Genomic DNA, 17195 nt, shown 5'->3' with positions numbered 1-17195 from the left:
TTCCTTTGTCCTCGCAACTGTTTCTAAAGCATTTGGTTATCGGATTTACTTGATGAAGGTTCAATGTTTCCATTTGTAAATTTCAAAGCAAAATATATTTGATAACACCGTTTTTCCAAGCCGTTTTCCACATGAACGTATTTTCTAAATTACCGAGACAATTTTTGTTCCACCCTTCAGACGCAGCTGTTTATAAAGATTCATGTTTGTGATCATCTCCCTGAAACGTCTACATAAGTGTATCGTTGTTTGTCGGTGAAAGCGACTCGAGGTTTCTGGGTTGTGTACAGTACGTACTGTAGTCCGTAATCAGACTCCAACCTGCCGATTCCTGGAAACATTACCGATATCGACTGTGCGTGTGTGTGTGTGTGTGTGTGTGTGTGTGTGTGTGTGTGTGTGTGTGTGTGTGTGTGTGTGTGTGTGTGTCGTTGATAGTTATCTGCAAAAGCAGGTTTCAGAATGTTGAATGGAGTCCTTCCAGGGTGGGCTCACAAAGTATCCACCGTTATCTCAGTTAGGTGTCTCTATTCATGGACCAAGCTGTGAAGTTTTCTGTTCCCAAAGTTTTGTGCCGAGGGCTCTCTTCAGAATCGTCACTGAACCCCGGACAGCTTCCAAATGTAGTTCGTTTGTTATAATATTCCCCGGGATGGTTTTTAGCTCACCTGTGAAGTAGTTTAAGGGAGTTTACAGGATGGTGCGTCATCTGTCCATCCGTCCACAAATACTTACAACTTCTTCTCAGAAACCACACATACGATTTCATTGAAATTTGACCACAACCTTCATCACCCTTGATGGTAGTAAAAAATTGGGTCTGCAGAGGGAGTTTACGGGGAGGGTTGGTAGGGGGGGGGAGTGGGTTACCTCCCCAAAGAGGTATTTCCCTTCTTCTCCAAAAGTACACATACAATTACGATGAAACTTGACCACCATTTTCATCACCCACGATGTACTAAAGTTTGTTCATGACATTAAAAAAAAATGGGAGTCTCGGAGGGTCTATGGGGTGAGGAGGTTGCTCCCCAAAATATGCATTTGCTTTCTTCTCAGAAAATACACGCAATTCCGATGAAGGTTGACCTCCATCTTCACCACCCGTGATGTACCAAAGTTTGTTCATGACATTAAAAAAAATATTGGGGTCCAAGGGGTTCTATTGGCAGTTCAGTGTGACCACTCCTTGGCTTTTTTCACAAGATCTTGGCTATTCGTTGTTCACTTTGCGTCTTGGTTTTCTATAGGTTTTCTTGGCGTTTTGGTTTTCTATTATCATCGCTTTTCCTAAACCTTGTGAATTCTTGGCTTTTTTCATTGGCTCACCTTGGCATTTATGAAAATGAGGAGTGATCACACTGGGGGGGGGGGTTGTCCCCCTAAATACGTATTTGCTTTCTTTTCTGAAGCCACACACACAATTTCGATGAAACTTGGCCACAACCTTTATCACCCATGATGTAACAAGGTTCTCTCGATAAAGTTTACTGACTTGTTTTTCTTGAGTTAGAATGGTGGGTGAAAGTTTCCGTGTCAGGATGTTCGAGTCACTAACTCGTAAACACGCTGTTTTTTGCTTCCCTCCCAGTGAGGTGGAACTTAACGACGTGCTTTCCGCCATCTGTAACATTGTTGGTTTACATAATATTCGTGCTGCTTGTCGCATGAATAAGAAGTTTGTTGTGTTTCTGTCGGAGGAACACATGGTCGCCACGGTGGTTGAGCATGGCCTGTTCATCGAAACGTACACTTACCTCTCTGTATTCGCTTTTCAGGCCCTAACAGTTAAAGTTAATATTAATAATATTCCAACATTTTAAGGAACCAGGACTTGTGTAACCAGTTAAACAAGTTCAGTAAGGTTGTGTCGAGGATCTCAATGATGCCGATGTGTAATGTTAGCAATAAATTTAACCACATCATGTCCTTTAAAAGAGTGGTTTATATAATACTACCTGAAAATGGGAAAACGCTGAATGTTGTACTCAGTGTAAAAATCGACGGGTTTGAATATAAAATGTTTGCCTCCTCAGAGGTTATGACGTGTTTTGGGTGTCGAGCTTACGGGCACGTGAAGAGTGTTTGTCCCAATGCGGTTACACCGTAAGAAAGTGAAGGTGCGGTGAGAAACAATTCTTCCTCACCACAAACTAATGGGGAGAAGGTGAATTGGGAGCTTAGCCCCGCCCCCCACGCCCCCCCTCACCGGCTGAGGTGTACTCCGAATTGGACTCGTCCACCCCGACCAGCGTTGGAGAGAGAGTGTGGAATAGTGACATAATTAATCCACCCCCACCAAACGAGGAAGTGAAAGTGGTTGCTTCCTCTCCTTTACCATCTACTGTACAGGACAGTGTGGACGATATGGAGGTGTCTGTTACGGATACCAGGAAAAAAGGCCAAAAACGGTCACATGTTGATGCCTTTGATGCTAAGGAGCAGAATAGGGTCCAGATCATGTCAGGCTCGGTGGACCTCTTAGGTACGTCTCACATTGGAATCCCCTTGGTGGTACCGGAGTCGTGTGCGGATGTGGAAACTTCGCTTGTTCCACTGGCCGACTCTGAGTGGGACACAAAGAACAGTGCAGTATCTCAGGATGTTTTAAGTGTTTGTCCTGTTCGCCAAACTTGTTCAGATGAGTTAACAGCTATGTCTGACAGTGATGGAGAAATCAATAAAGGGGAAAATCCCTGTGAGTTAAATTTCAACCCCTCCCTCACAGATGATGATGTAAGGGTTGTAGAGGGGAAGGACATGGACAAGGCAAATTCGGAGGGGTCCATAAACAGAGCAGAACTTTCTGTTGAGCCAAAAGTAAGTGTTCCACAAGTAATAGGAGAGGCCATAGATGAAGCACTTGATTCAGATGAAACCTCTTCTACCCCACATTTCAGTGCTTTAAGCTCTCAAGAGGATGAAGGGGGAAACGACACAACCTTAGTGTCTCAAGAAAATGTGTTAAAATTCCTGGATGATACATTCAGGAAAAGATACGTAAATATCAAAGATTACTTCCCGAATTTACATGATTTCATTAAAACTGCAAGGAATATGATTTGTGAACCTTATCAGGTTAACATCTCAGATCCTCACTTCCAAAAGTTAAGGAAATGTGTTACTCGGGCTGGTAAAGAGCTTCAAGAATAACGAACAGAGTGGAGATAAAAGTAGCATCCCTGAACATCAATGGAGGCCGCAGTTGTGTGCGTCACCTCCAGGTATTTCATCTCTTCCAAAATGAAAACATTGATGTGCTAATGCTACAGGAGACGTATGCAAATCAGTCTTCTGAGGATGAGTGGTGTAAAATCTTTAAAGGTTGTCTTTTTTTTCTCGAATGCGCTTGTTGAGGCCAAGGTTGGTGTGGCAATAGTGTTGCATCCTCGACTCCAGCCTTCGGAGATAATTTGTAAGGAAATTTGCAAAGATTACTTACTGTCTGTGCAATTTGTCAGTAGTAACCTAAAGATTTGCATGACAAATGTTTACTGTCCTCGTGCTAACTCTGAATGAGGTGCCTTTCTGTACAAGTTGGCAGAGTTTGTAAGCACCATTGACTTAACCATGTTGTTGTGTCTGGGGGGTGACGACAACTGCACCCTCAACCCACAACTTGATTGGAACACTTGTGAGCCTCATCCACCCAGTGCAAGGCCTTTGGCACAGCGAGTCAAAAAGTTTAAGCTGGTGGATGTGTGGCGGGTACAAAACCGTAATATCTGTCAGTATACATGGGTTTGTGCATCAAGACATTTTGTTGATGATGGCTCGCCAAGACAGATTTTATGTTGATCATGAAACGGTAAACATTGTTAAGAATTTTTATATATGGCCGTCTGGTTTTTCCAATCATCACATGATTGTTATGGTGTCTGGCTTTCCTCATTATGTCTGTGGAAGTGCATATTGGACTTTTAATTTGAAACTTTTACAAAGTGCACATTTTATAGAAGCTTTTAAAATGGTATGGGAAAAATGCGAGTCATAAATGGTTCATATTTGAACTTAAGACAATGGTGGGACTGCACAAAGTCCCAAATCAAATGTTTTTGCCAACAATACTGCTCTTACAGTACATACAACGCTTTTGGTGTGATATCTGCTTTAAAAAAACGATTTACTTATCTGTGAGCAGAAAGCTGGATTGTCTAGCGTGAATGTCCAGCAGTTGTCGGTGAAAAGGACCCTTCTGGCTGAAATGGTGAAAGAGTGGGCGGCCGGTGCATTCGTCCGACTGCGGAACGAAAAAATCCAACTTGACACACCAAACAAAGGGTTCTTCAATTTGGAAAAAATGGTCAAGACCTCTCAACAAATCCATGCTTTGCCGCTCTTCTGGTGGTGATTTGTTGACCTCCCAGAGTGATATCAAGCATGAACTACAAGACTTTTTCAAAACTCTTCGCAAAAAGATCTGTGAATAAAGAGAACAGGAATGCGATACTTGAACAGCTCCCTTCTCTATCTGAAGACCAACAACAATTGCTTGAGCCTGGCATTTCTCTTGGAGAACTTACTGCTGCACTCAAGGATAGCAAGGATGGGAAAGCCCCTGGACTAGACGGCCTTCCGGCTGAATTTTATAAGGCTTTCTGGGACATTCTAGGCCCTACTCTTCTTGAGGTCTTTCAGGAGAGTGTTGAACAAGGTGAATTGCCATTGAGCTGCCGGAGGGCAGTTTTGTGTCTCCTTTCGAAGAAAGGAAACTTGCATGAGAACGCAAATTGGCGGCCTGTGTCACTCCTCAACACGGACTATAAAATATTGTCAAAAACACTTGCAACCCATCTAAAGGAAGCCATCTATTTCTTGATTGGCACTGATCAATCGTACTGTGTTCCAGAATGTTCCATATACGATAATATTTTTTTGGTGAGAGACTTGATCAGTCTCGGTCGAACTACATCTCCTGGTTTTGGTTTTTACTTTTAGATCAAGAAAAAGCTTTTGACAGTGTTAACCATTCTTTTTTGTTTGATGTATGAAGGAGAACAGGGTTTAAGGAAAAATTTATTGCTTATGTTAAGTTATTGTACAAAAATGCATCTTGTCTGCTGAAGGTTAATAATAGTCTTTGTTACCCCTTCCCCTTTCAGCGAGGCATCCGTCAGGGCTGTGCGCTATCAGGCATGCTCTACAATCTATCCGTTGAACCTTTATTAGTTTTACTTCGGAACTCAGTGTTAGGAGTCTCTCTTTCACAAAACTCCAAAGTCGTTGTTTCAGCTTATGCTGATGATATTTGTGTTGCAATTGCAAATCAAAAAGATGTTTCTGAGGTCTCTCGTTGCCTTACCCAGTTTGAGCTTGCTTCTACTGCAAGGGTAAATTGGAAAAAAGTGTAGCTTTTTGGGTGGGCCCCAGATCGCCTTCCTCGTCCCTGCCTGTTTTACCAGGAGGAATACAGTGGAGTAGTGAGGGGTTTAAATATTTAGGCTATTTCTAGGAAATGAAGCATATGAACAAAAAAATTGGGAGAACTTCCTGGAAAAAATTAAATTGAAACTGGCAAGATGGAAAAAATTGTACCAACTTCTCTCACTTAAGACACGGGTGTCAATCATAAACAACCTGGTGGTTCCATTTATTTGGCATAGAGTTATCCCACTTGAACCTCTGAGATACTTGGTCACAGGCATTCAGAGGGTTCTGACTGATTTCTTTTCTGGGGTGGCCACCATTGGCTGGGCCCAGACGTGGTCTGCAGACCCCGAAATGCGGGTTGTCAAAATCTGATGCATATCCCAAGTCGGATAACGGCATTCTGAATTTCCACGATTAAGCACCTACTGTACAGTGAGTGTGTTCCTTGGCGACCTCTCACAAACGGCTGTTTGAAGAAAGTGGAAGGTCTGAAATATGACCGTGAACTTTTCCTCATCGACCTGCAACACGTTGACATGTCTCAGCTCCCCAGTTTTCATCAGAGCCTTTTGAATGTTTGGCAAGTCCTCGGAGTGCAATGTTTGGAGGTATCATACGATGCCCAAAAGTTTGTACATGAGCCATTAGTTCGGAATCCTTTATTCTCTCGAATTTCAACCTCCAGGTCGTTTATGCATTGTTTCACCAGTGTTGGAATAAACAGAGTGCGAGACCTGTTGCAGCCATCCTTGAATGCCTAGCTACCTGTAAGCTCACTTTCATTAAAAACTGGTGTTCGTTCTGCTCGTATTGTGGAAAACGTCATGAAAGCAGTAATTCAAACCTTTCATAGACTAAACATCGGGTGGACTGGGGTGGATGAAGTGGTAGACTCGCGTCTCTATTTCCTTGAACTTCAAATTGCCTCAAAAAACAAGAGGGTGTGTTCTCCTCAAACTTAGAGGAAATTGGTGTGTTTCACGTCATGGGGAAAACGGCTATCTACAACATATGTCTGGAAGAATGTATACCTGGTTTTACAAAACTGTTGAAAAATCGGTGGAATGAGACCTTACCTGCTGGAGCTTTTTTAACTCCAGTGTGGAACAAAATGTATAGTTCTCCAACTCTTGGGCGAACTGGAGACCTGAATTGGAGACGAGCACATCAAGCCCTGGTCACACAGACATTACTCCATAAGTTTAATTCTTCTGTTCTAATTTCTTGTCCTTTTTGTGATTTGATTGAAAATGTTGCCCACGTTTTCATTGAATGTAAGAGATTGGTACCCCTCTTTCTCTTCCTTCAACAGCTTTTCTATCAATTTAATTTTGTTTTTTTCCTTTCCAGTCTTTATTTATGGAATCGGGGGAATTATAAAAGTAAACCAGTCCTCTAGTTTTTGTCTTTTCTGTTGGGCATTGCTAAACTGGCAATTTATAAAACCAGGAAAGCAAAATTGAAGGGGAAAAATGCAAATGGTCTTTTGTGCTTTAAACTTTAAACGTATGGTTTCGGCACGAGTGAAAATGGAGCAGGCTTATCTTTTGAGCCTGGATATTGTGGGTGATCAGTGGTACACTGATGAGGGTTTGAGTTTCTTTTCGTGATGGAATCTGTTTGTAAAAGTGTGAAGTACTTACACTTACTTTTTCCAGATATATATATATATATATATATATATATATATATATATATATATATATATTATTCTGTGGTGGTTTTTGACATGAACAGACACCCTTGTTTGTGTTACTTTTGTTGAATTTATTTTTACTGTAAAATCGTTTGGATTTGTTTTTCTGGAGTGTGCTTTCCTGGTGTGTTTTGATACTTTTATAATAGAAGCATACAAAAGTCTCTGTCTCTGTCTCTCCCTCTCTCCCTCTCTCCCCTCTCCCCTCCTCTCATCCCCCCTCCCTCGGTATAGCAACGTTTGGTGAGGCATTGCTCTCACCACCTCCACCACCTTCCTCTCTCTCTCCCCCCTTCCTTGATTCCCTTCCCTTCTGCCTCCTGTCTCTCCCCTCCCTCTCTCCTCCTCTCTCTCTCTCTCTCTCACTCCCCTCCCTCCTCTCTCAACGCCTTCCTTAATACCCCCTCCTCCCTGTCAGCCACGCAACAAGTTGCATTTGCTAATTTTGAATAAGAGAACTCCATCATTTGTGATGGGCTTTTATACCACTCTTGAGATATCTGAAAGTACATTTTTATTGAGCGTACTCAATTTATTCCTTTTTGCACTTGCAGTGGCATTTACAAACGGTTTAAACTTTAATCTTAACCTCAGAATACCATATCATGTGAAAAGGTCCAATGTTAGTAGTTCCTTATACTTAACAAGAATGACTGCACTGTGGTCACAACTTGCGACACAAAATATATGTTTTTTTCACCTTCCTCTGTCCACTCAACTTCCTCATCCTTGCTGTTGAACAGCTCAACTTACATTCTCTCATCTGTCTCATTAATCTCGTGCCCTGTCTGTCTCGTGTTGCCATGTGAATAAATAAGATTAGATGGACAAGATTTATAGTGATTCCGAACAGGGGATATATGTTACTTTATATGTTACCTCAGTTTTGTGGTGTGTGTGTGTGTGCACGCCTGTGTGGTCTGTTCAGCCCTCTCTCCCTTCCTCTCTTCCACTCCCTCTCTTCCACTCCCTCTCTTCCACTCCCTCTCTTCCACCCTCACACTCTCTCTGCTGTAATGAACCTTTTGTTCATAAAAACCTGTATGTGGTTATTTGCGGTACGGGACTTTGCCATGAAGCACGAGTGAATTGGCTTCAAAAAATCCGGTAATGGGACGATTTGGAAATGCAGATTTAAAACAATCTTAAAAGATGAGCAATGCAACTGAGAAACACACATTTAATGCATTATTGAAATATTAACTTGACGCCTCTCATCCTTGTCAGCCCCAGCTATGGTTGCATCAGAACGACCTTATTCGTCACATGGTCACGACCCTTGTCTAACTTCAATGTGGGCCATTCAAGAATTATGTAACGCTGTTGTTTTTTGAGGGAGGTGCATGCAGGCTTGATGAAACCTGACAATTTTTATTCGACATATGATTATATTTTTCAGGGTCCCTCATCGTGATTAACACTTGACCCAAACAAAGCCAATGGAAATCTGACGAAACAAACTCGGACAGTGTATAATCAGCAGAGGCCGACACGCCTAATGTATTCGGCTCACCCAAAAAAACAAGATGGTTGCCATATTTTATCTGGGTGTCATGGTGGGTCGAGTCAAGCGACCAATGTGGATGTGGTCCTGCGGCTGTCCACCCAATGGGTGCATATTTCAAAAATTTACCAACAAAAACAACAAAAATACTGCAGAGCTCTTGTTGACTTGCTTCATGTTGCAGGTAAACATATAGTTCAACATAGAAACCAAGAAAATATTTAATTTAATTTGCACTTCTTCTGTAATTTATAATGCAACTATGATGTTATAATGTTGTACTCAGTATAGCAATCATTGGTAAAGATATATACAGTATTTGTTGTTGTTTTTTTAACAAAATTTTTATTTTGGGGAAGAAGAACAATTTAAGATAGAAAAAGCAGAGATTGCAGACCCATGCCAGGAATTTTGTGTGGCAAATAAATGGAATGATGTGCTAAATGCAAGGCCATTGATTGAAAATGAATGGTCTAAGTGGTCTCGTTGTAAAGGTGTAATTGCTCAAAGGTCTGAAAAAGTTGGAAGGTCACATGGTCTGAATGTCGAAAGTTCTGATAAGGTCCGAATGGAAATGTGTTAAAGACCCCTTGGACTCCTTCTGAAATAGTCTAAAGGGTCTTAAAAGGTCGAAGGGGTCTAAAGGGTTTAGGTGTAAACAGTTGGAATTGTCTAAAAGGTCTTATAACGTCGAAAAAGGGTGTGAAGGTCAAAAGGCTATTAAAAGGTGTGAATGCCGAAAGGCCTAAATGTCTAAAAGGGTAGAAATGAGCCTTGGGGGTATTTGGGGTTCTAAATCATTGAATGGGGTATATAGGGTCTTAGAGTTAAAAATAAAAAAGTCGAACAGGATCTGAAGGGTCTTTGGGGTCATAGGGTATAATGGGGTCTACAGAGTCTGAAGTGTCTAAAAGATCTGAGGGTTCTAAAGTGTCTTGGCGGACTTGCGTGTTTTAGGTGTCTAATGAGTCCTTTGGGGTCTGAGGGGTCTTATGGGCCTTGGTGTTCTGAAAGGTCAAAGGGATCTTAAGGGTTTTGGGGGTATCAAGGGTGTGAGGAGTCTTAGGGTTTGAAAGCATATTCGCAGTCTTGAGGGTCTTAAAGGGTCTTAGGGTTCTAATAAAGGGTCTCAACAGGTCTGAAGGTATATCGGGGTCTAATGCAATTAATATACCTACTCACTTTCTGTGCAGAAAAACAGACAAACAAGAAAGATGTCATGCACAGCATGATACTTAAGGAATCCAAATAAACAATGGTCGCCATGCAAACAGCAATTTGGTAATTTAGAAAATTTGACCTATCACTTGGTTTACATGAAGAAATGTTGTACATAACAAATTTGGTTGATGCATTTTCTAATTACCACCTAATAAGTGTTTTACATGTTTTGGATGACATTGACCTTGACTTTTGACCAGATTTTATGGACATATACTACACACAATAAGCTTTGTAAGTTTCAATCTCATATTTGAAAAAAAATTCCTGAGGTTTGGCAATAATGAAATCACAAAAATATCCCATTTGATTCGAATGGGGTGAAATTGGTGTCATGGACATCGTTTTTTCCATGCCACAATGGACATTTTCTCTTTCATGTGGGAATTTTCCCTGTGCCACTAACCAGGATGAGCAGAACCTGAAAAAAAGAAAGGTAAATTTAATGAATTGATTAAATTTTTCACCCTCTGAGCTTGGTAATGAGGTGGTTTACCAATTTTTTTTGGGGGGGGGGTGGAGGCTTTTGATTATGACTGGTGAACCTCGAGTGTTATTGCAGAAGGCCATCAAACAGAAGATCTAATGGGGTCTATATGATCTGAGGGGATGAAGGATTCTAATGGGGTCCATAGGGTCTACAGGATCTTAGGTTCCTAAAGGGTCTCAGCAGTCTTAAGGGTCAAATGGGTCTTTGGGGTGTTGAATGTTGGGTTATAAAGGGTCTTAGGGTCCTGAAGGGTCTTGGGGTTGTAAAGGGTATAAATGGAATGTGGGGTCTAAAGGGTCTTTGAGGTCTTAAAAGGTTCAGATTATGTAGGGTCTGAAAGTGTCTTCGGCTCCTGAAGGTTATTAGGGTCTTGGTTTTGGAAATGGTCTTTGGGATCTTCATGGGTTTTGGTGTTATAAAGGGTCTAAAGGGTGTAAAGGTTTAAATAGTATGCAGGGTCTTAAAAGGTCCAAAGGTTTAAAATGGTCTAAAGGTGTCTCAAAGGACTGAGGGGTCTTAAAGGTGTAAGGGCTCTGAAGGTCGACATGTCTAAAAGGTATGTTCCAACAGTCTGTAATTAATAGACGTGGTCAAGATCCAATAATAAGGAATTAATCGACATACTCAAGGTCATTTTGTATCCCACTGATAGGCTGGATCTGCATCCAGACCATTCATCATTGTCACACACTAAAATCCAATTGGCTTGTTCTTTTCACCTCCCCAAGTCATCCATCATGTTTTGTCATAATCCGTCAACGTTTTGAGATATGCTGCAGTGGCCTGCAAAAGTATTACACCCCCCCCCCCCCTCCAAAGTGAGTTGCACCTTAAAATGGAATTATAAAAGCTTATTTCATGATGCTTTCAAATCAAACTTAATATATCGTCTTCACAAACTACTCCAAAGTGATAAAGATCTTTTTTTAAAATGCAGATATAATGTGAATAAGTTGGATTAACAGAGAAAATCAGATAATTCTCAGTTGCATAAGTATTCAAACCCCTTGCCTAATTAACCCTAAATAACTTCAGGAGCAAATTATTTGTTTGAAAGGTGAAAAAAACATAAGTGCAACATGTTTCACCTGCATGTAATTAGTGGTTTAACTTAAAAATGTATCTCCCCCACTCATCTAAGGAATTTTAAGGTGCAACTCACTTGTTCAACCAACAAGACAAACACAAAGACCAAGGAGTCAGACATATAGTGGTGGAGAAGCACCATTCAGGAGAGGGTTATAAGACTTAAAAGTCACTCATCAATTTGAGTACGGTGAAATCCATCATTAAGAAGTGGAAGACGTATCATACCACCCAGACTCTACCCAGATCAGGTCGCCCATCTAAACTCAGCAACTGGGCAAGCAGGAAAGAAATCACTGTAAATACAACAATGACTTACCAAGTTTCTTGTGAAGCATTTGCCAAGTTGCGTAAGCAGTCAAGCAAGCACTCCATTCAAAACCGTTGACAAGGAAATGCTGGCTTGGCAAGCACAAGCTAGCTGCTTGGAAACTGAACATACCCCTGCACATCTCAAAAGCATTCAGTACATACAAAAGGACAGAATCATGATTATTTTCATTGTAATGAAAACGTACCTTATTAAGTTTTCAATGCATTCTTTTAGCTTTTAAAATGTACACAAACTCAGAGGTGATGCTGAGTGTACGAAATTGCACATGTACATTTCAAAGTGTACGTGTACATAATAACTTCGAAAATAAGTTGCAAAAACAATCACTGTTGGGAATTTCCCTGGCCTCCCGACTAATTCATTCCGTTTTCTATTTTCTTGTGCAAATTTGAGAAGGAGGGATGCCTTGCTTCAATAAATATGCTGAGTAATAAGAATCGCTATTTAAATAAAATTTTCAGATTTCACTTCAAATTTCGACACTTATTTAGTCTAAGAATTCCAAACCTCAATCCGAACACAGATTTCAACAAGAAGGGCACTCGGTAGAGCGCATACCTCCACCCTGTAATGCCTGATCCACGAGAACACATCTGGCCCAATACAGTTTTGAGATATCGTGCTCTACATCGTTTTTTTTTGCCTGATCTCTCAATGGTGAAGAATCACTAACAAAATTATCAGATCCGGATCCAGATATTCACCAAAATGGAATGATTTCTTCCTTGTCACATACCCAACATGTCCACCAAGTTTAATCCAAATCCGTCCACAACTTTTTGAGATATTGTGCTCCATATCATTTTTGGCCCTATCTTTCAATGGTGAAGAATCACAAAAAAATTCTCGTCATCGGATCCAGATCCGGATCTTCACCAAAATCTAATCATTTTGGCCTTGTCACACACCCAACCTGTCCACAAAATTTCATCTGGATCCGTCCACAACTTTTTGAGATCCTGTACACAAACAGACAAACAGACAGGGGTGAAAACATAAGCTCCTTCAACTTCGGTGGTGAAGATAATTATATATTTTAATTATAAGGGCACTCGGGAGAGTGCATACCTCTGCCACATAATGCCTGATCCATGATAACATATCAGGCCCAATACATTTTTGAAATATCATGCGAAACAGTGCGATATCATTTTTGGCTCCATCTCTCAATGGTGAAGAATCACTAAAAAATTTAGTTTCTGGATACAAATCACCATAATCAAAGCAATCCATACTTGTCACTCACCCTTCCCTGACACGAGATTGAGTCCAAATGCATCCATAACTTTTTGAGATATCCTGCTCACAGATAAACAAACAAGGGTGAATCCATCATCTCCATCTCCCTTCGGTAACAGATGCAAAAAGAAAAGTGTACCTGTGCAAACACCAAGAATTAGGAGGATTGCGTGTGTAATCTACTTTATCGGTCATAATCCAAACCTGTTGAAATAAATGATTTGCATGTAGTATTCACTGTCCACAGTATTGTTTTGTGTAGGTTTCTATCAAATAGCCCTCCAAAGCCAGTTGCCGACTGGACATCCTCCAATGTACAAAGTTTCCTTCCTTGGCACACCTGAGCTCCAGACCACATACAAAGCTTTCGTCCGCAGCCTGATGGAGTACTGCTCTCCCCTCTGGGCTGGTGCTCCTGCCTCTCACCCTTCTCAGCTTCACACTGTGGAAACCAAGGCATTTAGGATCATTGGTATTGTTACAGATTTGGAAGCCTTTTGCACACAGTCAGCAGCCCCTGCAGTTCAGTTATTTCGATATGTGTTTATAGTTAGGGTCCCGTCCCTTATGTCTCATGGGAATTTCATGTGTGCGCTGTGGGTTTATTTTTTCGTCAGGTTTTTTTTACAACAACAATAACAGCGGCACCGTCGCCTCGCCCCACCGATGCCATAACGCACGTGCTTCTGGCTGCAGACGTGGGTGGGACCCCTCGCTCCAGAGCCAACTCTGCTCACGAGGGCGAGGGCACGCCCTTCGTCCAATCAGGAGGCTCATCTCCTCAGAGCCGACTGCCCACGAGCCCAAGGGCGTGCCCTTCGTCCTATCAGGAGGCTCATCGCCTCAGATCGGGACTCCACCCAGAAGGGTGGGAGTTGCCCTGCCTACCGTGGGCCTGTCCAATGAGGGACGGCCAGCGAATTGCGCGATGCAACCGTCCAATCAGGAGGCGAGTGGCCAGGGAAGAAATCCCTCCCACCTCAGGGGAGGCATAGTGATCGGCACGTTCTGTCTGGCTGTCTGGGTCTGCCTCGCCTGGTGTCGTCTGATCCGTGGAAGCTTTTTTCGGCCTTGATCGCCTCGTCATCTCTCGCCTCGTCCGCCTTTGTGCTGGCTGGCATCCGTCGCTCTATCCCTCGTCCCTGGTGCTTGGTGCTGCGTTGAGGCGGTGGGTTCGAGTCCTGCCACCGGACAAGCTCGATCAGACCGCACGAGGTGGACAGGTGAAAGTGCAGACTCTTGCGCTCAGCTCGCCTTCCCTCCCGAGCTGAAGGGCCAAATAAAGGCCGCGGCCACCATTTCTTTTGGGTGTGTGTGTCTGTGGGCCCAGTCTATAAGTAGCAATTGTTTAAGTGCCTTGTACATTACTTGCATTCTTTCTTGAGAGTCGGTTTAACTCTGCTCTTTTTGTGCTCCCCTGCCCCATTATAAATAAACCCCGATTGTTCAATATACCAGCTCGTTGTCTGTCACTTTCTTTCATTGGTTTAGTATGGTGCGTATTGGGAATTAGGGAGGCATTGGTGCTGTAATTGTTCATTTAGACCGATGGATGTTGGTAATCCCCGCTCGGTTTACACCCGGATCGGGCTCGGTAAACCGCCTGTTCCGCCTGAGGTCCGTCGAGGGTGTGGTTTCCCCCGGTAGTTAGATGACATGGGTACTTAGGTATATTGATATTGGGCAATTAACCCCATCCCACACTGTCGAAATATTGGCGACCACGGTCCGCTAAGGGACCCGTGACCTTTGGAGTTGTCCGAAGGTTACGACCTGCAATTCCGGGTGTCCAGTGGGAGACTGCTCTACTGCTCCACCTGGCGGCCGTTCCTAGTCACCGATCCCCGGCCCACAACAGTATCTCCTGCGATGAAGCTGAGTCTTTGGGTCTCTCGCTCTCTCAACACAGGCAGGTCAGTGGTCTTTCTGTCTTCTACTGTTTCCTCTCTGGCCTCATCCCCCCCCCCCACCCCATACTTCCACAGGGCACTCAAGGTCCACCAGCAACCCTCTTCTGGAAAAACTACCAAAATCAAGAATCACTGCACAACTCACCATACGAACTGACTTGCTTCTCTTTGAGAAAAACATGAGTACTTGAAAACCGCCAGGTGCAACAACATGGAATAGCTTAAAGTTTTACAAATCAAACCACAGGCAGACAGTGAAATACTTCCCCTCACCGCTTCAACTACCTCGGATTATTGGCGGGAACAATAGAGTAGTTTTTTTTCCTCCCTTTCTCCATCTCAATTTGCTGCAGTGGTTGCATTTGTGAATCGAATAATGGATCAATGATTATTAATTTCAAATCAAAATGAAAAATTCACATCGGAGTAGAGTATAACGTTCCACTCTATCAGAGTAGAACGATGCCACCAAAATGCTGATGATCTTTATGCCAGGAAATGTTAACTAAAGTAATAACAAGTACAGGTGCATTCAAAGTACACTGCCCCCATGAAAAATCTATGTATATGTATATATATATATGTATATGTATATATATATATATATATATATATATATATATATATATATATATATATATATATATATATATGGCTGCCAAATCACATGACCAATGATGTCATCAAATTTTTTTTCTGTGAACCATTTTTTCCCGAGATGACCCTCAAAAATTTTCAAACTGATCAGATGTGGTATTCTACATATGCAATTATGATGTCATAATGACAGCACCTTTGACATCATAAAAAAATCTTACTTGTTCCACATGAGAAGTGCTTGCCATGTGCTAAGTTTCAATTTTTTTCCTTGGTCCACTTTTCGAGGCTTTTTCTGTTTTTCCAAATTTTTCCCGTTTTTCCAACATGGCTGCCACACCACGTGACCTGTGATATCATAATCTATATACTGTATATACAAAGTTGAAAGTGTTTCTCTGTGACCTCTGCACTTGAAAAGTACTGGACTGATCCTCACCAAACTTCACATGCGTACAGAACATGTACCCGGGAGTGTCCCGATGTAAAAGAATTGTACTTCCGACTTCCGGTTTCCGAATTATGACGTCATCACCTGATTTCGTAACGTTAATTTTTCAAGTTCAGCCGATTGACATGGGGCCAACGTGATATACAATATATCTAACATATTGTTGCGGTATTCGCGCCCGCCGGCGTGCTGACGGCCACGTAACTCGAATCGCGGCACGTCGCCCACCGGACGGACAATCCAGTCGTGACCCTCTCGGACTAACGCCGGGAACCAGTCACGGGTGGACCTTTCGGTCTCACCGCGATCGAGCCAATCAGCCCCCGCGTGGGATAGGGTTGCTCGCCAAATTCGACCTACCTAAGTACCCACGCGGAGGGTAGACCGGGCGATCGCACCTCGCCGCAGGTCGACTTCGGACACGGGCCACTTAAGCGACCCGTTCCGTACTATCAGAATAACCGAGCGGTGTTATCGTCGACCTCGACGGTTCGATTAATTATCGGGCGTATTCAGCCCACTACCAACCCTTTACGTGAAGCAAGATGAGGATTCAATGAAGGAAAAGACGAAGCGAAGCGGGAAACAGTTCAACACAAAGCACATTTATTCGCGGCACACGGGAGCACACATATACAATTCCACCAAATGCACACAGAAAAGACACAATGTAATTTACACAAAAAGCAAATGTAAAAGCGAAAACACAATGCAGAGCTAATACCGACTACCGAGCACACGGCAACACTTATACAATTCTACTTCACAGACGGCGCCGACAACACATACCCAAAACCAAGGAAAAGAATACCCTCAAGGATGAGGCGGGCCTGAGGCCGAGACCGGGTCGCGCCTACCCGTCTGGTGATGAGACGCGGAGCGGCGATGGCGCCTCAACTCCGCGGGCCTCGCGGACAGTGTCTGGTAGGGGGTGGGAAAGGGGCCCCTTGGTCGCACTATCTCAGCGCGGGGGGAAACAGGAGGGGGTTGCTGATGCTCGGGGTATAGAGGATTTTTATTATCCCGCGACGAGCGTCTCCACCTCGGCCAGGTCGCGCTGTCGGCCTCCCTGGGGTGCAGCTCCCTGCACGACGCGAGCACCCCCTCGTCTGCCATCGCCGCCTCTCCACAGCTCCGTCCCCTCCGTTCCGACTCCAACGCACACGACGACCAGCTCCTTCTTGCCAACTCCACCGCCCGCGAAGTCTTGACTCTCTGTTTCCGACTCTCCTACTCTCCTACTCTCCGCCTCTGGACTCTCTGGACTGACGAACACGGTCCTTTTATCAGCCCCGTAGCT

The 17195-nt window shown here is 43.1% G+C and overlaps 1 protein-coding gene across 4 annotated transcripts in view; it reads left to right on the top strand.

The window, feature by feature from the left end:
• LOC147027598 (uncharacterized) overlaps positions 1-17195 on the top strand; it is a 198810-nt gene that overhangs the window by 40329 nt on the left and 141286 nt on the right. The gene's annotated exons all lie outside the window — the stretch shown is intronic.

This window comes from Eptatretus burgeri, chromosome 4 (genome assembly GCF_056783735.1).
Source record: "Eptatretus burgeri isolate ZD-2024b chromosome 4, Ebu_testis_v1, whole genome shotgun sequence".
Lineage (NCBI taxonomy): Eukaryota > Metazoa > Chordata > Myxini > Myxiniformes > Myxinidae > Eptatretus > Eptatretus burgeri.
This window is presented reverse-complemented; position numbering and strand designations above follow the sequence as displayed.